The sequence below is a fragment of the Limulus polyphemus genome, unplaced genomic scaffold, assembly GCF_000517525.1.
Source record: "Limulus polyphemus unplaced genomic scaffold, Limulus_polyphemus-2.1.2 Scaffold2067, whole genome shotgun sequence".
Classification (NCBI taxonomy): Eukaryota; Metazoa; Arthropoda; class Merostomata; order Xiphosura; family Limulidae; genus Limulus; species Limulus polyphemus.
In genome coordinates, this window is record NW_013667677.1 from 35,547 (window position 1) to 41,562 (window position 6,016).

Consider the following 6,016-nt stretch of genomic DNA (forward strand, 5'->3'; position numbering starts at 1 on the left):
TTATGTTTCAGTTACACAGTATTAACTGTTTTCTTTTCAAACAACTCTATATTTATTATATTTAATTGCAAAATACATAAAATACACTCTTTTTTTTAAACATTTACTAGTAAGACAAATATATAAAGTGGTTTAATTGGTGTGGTTCCCTTATTAGCATTCCCACGTTATCCTGTTAAACGACTCTATTTCCCCTATCCCTCTCGAGCCTCAGGGAGTTACTATCATCCTTCATGGTTGAGTCGTGGCAGCAATGTGAATTATGTTGTAAGTAGTGTGGTACGTTCGCTGGACAGGCCGATGATGTTCTTAGTTATGTGTACGAAGTTGCATTCTGCAGTTGTATTTTAGCTAGCAATAGAAAGTTTTAAAACATATGTCAATCGATGTACTAGTATTCCTCGAGAAACTAGAGGAATACTATTTCAATTCAGAATGTTTCTTCTAAAACAGTTCTAAGAACTGCGTAGACGTTGAATTTCTTCGTAAATCTGACTAACAAGGCCATCTTGTGACAAGAGAACGAATCGGCTGACACTATCCAACCAGCAACCTACGTACAAACCTTGTCGCACTACTAAATGCTTCTTTCCATCCTGAACATTCTAATGGATTAACTATGAACTAAAAGTTCGTTACTTAATATACTTTTTCATGACCCGTTTTTTTTCACAGGTATGTTTACCTTTTTGTGGTCTTAAAAAGTATTATTGTAACCTCATTACTCTTAGCTAAACTTAAGTATAATTAAGATAATTTTCTAGCATGGCTGTCGTTATTGTTAGCAAAATAATATATACGGTGTGAAACGATTTCCATAAAAATACCATATTTTCGTGTAAATAGGATTAGAATTTGAAAGGTTTGGCCTCTAGACTAGAGTCTAGATTACCGTATTAAGATAGCTTTCGAGTTCGAAAGACGAAAATATACACTTTTCATCAGCTAAGAATCCGTCCAGATTTTTCAGTGAGTTCTAAGTATATAAAGTTAGTTCACATTTGTTATCGGTCAAAGCAACGATTTTCAGTGTTGGAAACAAAATGAAATATCAACAATACTTAATATTTTTGTGATTATAATATGATTTTGTTGTAAGGCAAATTATATGATTACAGTTTTAATATAGCCGAATGCAAAGAGATTATTTACATATAACTTGACTAAACTGATTTAAAATACATTTTTGCGCAGGATTACATATTGTGTTAGCGATAAAATTGCTATACTTGTGCTTGCCAGATTTCTGTGCAGTAAATTTATCATATATGGCAGTATTTTACGCATTAACATACTTTTTCTCAAACAAACGAAAATATTTTAAGATTACTTCACTTGCTGATATTTGTGTGTGGGCGTATATGCATAACTTAGAAAATCGCTGGAAAGCCATTTATTAGTCTTGAATGTAGCATTATATATATATATATATAAGAAATAAAACTTGCATAGTAAATGAAACTTGCTTCGTGTGTGTTTGTATAAATATAAATATTGCGAATTCCAAGGACTATATTGTAACTAAATAGATCAAAATAGTTAAAATTTTATAAAGAAATGAAATCTATACATTTTGTAGTGTTTGCACCTTGGAGGTTTGATTTGTTTGCTGTTAAGCGCGAAGCTACACAATGAGTTATCTGTGCTCTGCCTACCACGGGTATCAAAACACGAATTTTAGCTTCATAAGCCTTCATACTTACCTCAGAGCACCAGAAAGGCAGTTTTGGAAGTCACAAACTATATAAGGTATAAGTAATTTAGTTAATGTGAGTTTGATATCTTTTTAGTTGATTAATTTTACTTAGAGTACAACAACCAGAAGTGTATGTGTAAAGGTATATAGTTTAAACTGGGATTGTCAGCTAATTAGATACGAATAACATTTTTTAAGAATTATCTTGGAAATTGTGAGACTGAGATGTATAGGAATATTAAGGTAGGAAATAAAGATGTGTTCAACGTTGTTAAAAGTTTTATAAAAACAGAACTTATAATGTATATGTCTTTTTTGTTTGAGTGTTTTGGCATAGAGCTATACCATTGGCCATCTATCTGTGCTCTGTAACGAGAAACCCAACACTGGATTTTAGCGCATTAAGTCTATAAACTTACCGCTAATCCACTGGGGGACAGAACGCATGTCACTAGTTTGCTTTATTGTTTATTAAAGAGAAAAATAAAACGAGATTAAGTATGGTATAGCTACTTCTGTACTTCTGAACTGATAAAGCTCGAAATCCACTCATGATGTTAGTTAGGAAAACAGATGGGCTCAATAATCAATTTAACACAAAAAACACGAAACCCTATAACCCGAGCGCTTTCGAAAGATGGACTATCTTGAAATCCAATATTTTTTCATCTAGATTGTTACATTCATGTCATGGTGGTTATCTACTCAAAGTAGTTAATCATTGTATATTCAGTATCAGAATGGTTGAAATAATTATTTGAAAATAAGGTTATTTTCTAATGAAATTAAGACAAAAAATGTTATTTCCAGGATCAGTGTATCCACTTTGAAAATCATATATTTCAATACGTAAGAATACCCACCAATTTACACATCTGCAGAGTCTTTAAATGTATTGATCATTTGCTATCTAGATAGTTTCTATTCAGATTATTTAGTGAGGTTTGTCTCACATGTCTGTGTACTAATTGTTTTGTATTGGAAAAATAAACTTTTCATATGAAAACAACTAACTGAGTAGTTGTACATGCATGTAAACTCTTAAAATATTTTTAGATTGGTTTTTATTTCATTTTGTCATTTAATGCTGAAATGTTTCATAAAAACATAAGGCTATATTTGTTATTGTTATTTTTTAAGTATTTTCATATAGATAACTGGAAAACTGAATTATTTTACCGGTTTTTTTACAACTATTAATCAATTAACAACAGTATTGTCATGCGTATTCTGTTTGTTTGTTTGCAGTTAAGCATAAGTTTACACAATAAGCTATCTGTACTGTGCCCACCTCGAGTACCAAAACCCAGTTTTTAACGTTGTATGTCCACAGACTTACCGCTGAGTCACTGGGGTCCATGCATATTCACTTAATTAGCTTGATGTCCCCCAATACCTTAGACACTTTGGCTGAAGACTACTACCTAATAATTTCATATAAAATTTAAATAATAATCACTTGAGGTACCTTAGCCTAATTACAATTTATTATTTGAAAAACAAGAATCTCAAGCACTAACACTGCTATATCGTACCTCAGCCTACCTGATGACTTCCAGTATTGAGCGAAAGACATCATCGGCACTGGATATAGCAAATATAGTGTAGTTGACATATTATTATATTCTTCTTTACTTTCATTCATAATTACTAATGTAGTCTTCTCCCGTTGACACATAATTAAGATGTGTAACGATTTGAACAAAATTGATAAACATTACAAGCCAAATCGAATCGAATAACAGTCGACCATTTTGAATCAAACATTAGAAAACATGAAGAAGATATTGAAATAGTAAAATGTATGAAGTAGAGACAATATAGTGACTGACTATATTGTTCCCTTTTCTAGAAATAATATGCATGGGTTTGTTTTTGATTTAACCAGCCTGTTTGTATTGTATTATGTGAATGACTTAGAAATGCAATCCAACGTATACGACTCACACCTGTCGTAAGTCACGTGACACATAAGAACTGTCGTAATTACTCAATGTAATTGGATATTTAACCATTTAAAGGTTTGTTTGTGTGCTTAGGGGCAAACCTTCTTACTCAAAATATTATTATTTCTATTTCTGAATGGAAATTATTACTGATTTTTTTAAATCGATTTATGTGGGAAATCAAATCGGATTCTGTTATCCGAGTAATCGTCACAGTCCTAGTATATCGTATCCAAGCCGGCCTGATGATTCTTGTCATTTGCGAAAGACCCCGTCGGCACTGCCTATACATATACAGTGTGGTTGACATATTTCACCATTCTTCTTTACTTTTATCCATAAGTTTTTAGAACAAATAAAGCTCGCTGGTAACATTATTTTTTATAAGCTGTCAGAGAAGTTTTAAAGAGGATATTTTAACATGCGCTGAAATCCCCCTGAGATCGCATTGCGGACCGCAGTTTGGTGAACCCATTGCAAATGACTTCAACCGTCTTTCAATGACATTTAGAGTGTGTTGAACTTTTCTTGTTTTATTTAGATAAAAGATAAATTAAGTTATCGTATTGATGAGGAAGATATCATTTAAAGGTCTAAGTTTGTTGTTCTTCAAAATACAAAGCCTTGGTGACCACTAAAAAGGGTAGATTATATTCAGTGCATTTGATGGTTTTTGTTGTTTATTTTAGGGCAGAGCCACATGGGGATATCTGCTGTGCCCACCGCAGGGAATCGAACTTTGGATTTTAGCTTTGTAAGTCTGTAAACTTACCGCTGACCCACCGGAGATATTACAGCTTGTCATATAGAAATGAAGGTACTTTTATGCTCGCCTATGAAGCAAAAGGTTATCAAGTTTTCCACATTTTTATATTTTCGAGTAACAAAATTCCCTGTGGACCTTAATAATGGTAAACATGCTGATGGAAGGTAAAGGGAAAGCATTTAGATAGATGTGAATCGTAACATAAATTTTCTGGTACTATTAATGATAAGTTAAACAAAATTTTCAAGTTCTGATAGCGATATCACAAAACTTCTTATTTTAAAATTTTGTTCAGCTGTAAATTACAACTTTCTTAATTTAGTCGATGCCATGGATTTTTTTTTTTCTTTTCAGAGAGATTTCAGTTGGATAATCACCACTAATATTTCTTTTAAATGGGAATTCCCTCCAAAAGGTCGTAGTATATCATTTTGATCAAAAACTTAAATTATACAAAATGTCAATTTTATGCATAGCCACTTCCCTCAGTGGGTCAGCGGTACGATAACGGATTATAACGGTATATTATATATAGTACAGTGTTTCAATTCCTCATGGTTGACGGAACGTACATAGTCTATTATTTAGCTTTGCGCTAAAACAACAAACATGCATAGTCACATCGTACAAAAATAGTCGACGTAGCTTTTTCGCAAATGACAAAGAACCCATGCGATTGGAAATAACTTGAGGATTACAGAATCAAACCAACTATTTTTGAAAAGTCCAAGCAAAGTTACATTACACATTTGAAGGCCTATATCAAGAAATGTCTACTTCCATCAATAAAGAAAGGCAGACTCACTTTAGTATTAAAACAAAGGGAAGATTGTAAACAACTGAATACTTACTAACACATATTTTAAACTTGGAATTATTCGAGATACAATTTTAAAAGGAATTTAATATTATTTATTTTAAGGACTTATTAGTTTTATTTTTCATTGTAGTTAATCTGTATACATTGAGTTTGGTTTCGGCTTTTTAACATTTTCTGTTACAAACATATTAATGATGACCTTTCATATGACATAGCTGTTGCAAAAGATAATCACTCCATGACACAACTTTAACATTTTAACAAGCATTAGCTTAAATTTCCAAATAATTCTAACATACTCAAAGTACATTTAAGTTATATGCACACTCATAAAAACAACAACAACATTAAATACGATTTTTCAGATAAATACATTCCTACAATCAAAATTATTAACACAGTCCTGCGATGGTTTTCTTGACTGGTAATTTTTACATGTTCTACAGTAATTCTTGTACGCTGAATCCGAAATGATATCCATTTTTCTCCATCACTTACAGATTTTTCACAAAACGTTATAACACAATACATAAAAGAAAGACCACAACACATAGTTTTGAGACTAAAAGACGTAGATTTTTATACACACATACAAAATCAGGATGAATGAGGATGTATACTCCTTTGACATCAATGTCAGTGTTAACAAACATAATAATGAAAATTTTCATCGTGGTAAACGAAATAATAGTTTGATCTAGTTAAGAGTTTTATTCGTCCCAATTTATAAAAAATCCTAACGTGATAGAAAACAATGAATATTATTTTCGAAATCTGCATAGCTGAAT

General features: G+C 31.7%; 1 protein-coding gene across 4 annotated transcripts in view; it reads left to right on the forward strand.

The window, feature by feature from the left end:
- The first annotated feature begins 210 nt into the window (after window positions 1–210).
- LOC106465836 (protein toll-like) overlaps window positions 211–6,016 on the forward strand; it is a 19,015-nt gene continuing 13,209 nt past the window's right edge. For 3 of the 4 annotated variants that reach the window (XM_013926076.2, XM_013926077.2, XM_013926075.2), the window contains exon 1: window positions 211–675. The gene's annotated coding sequence lies outside the window, so the exon portion shown is untranslated. Of the gene's footprint in view, window positions 676–4,351; window positions 4,460–6,016 lie in introns of those variants that run through there. The other variant, XM_022393789.1, reaches the window with a different exon arrangement.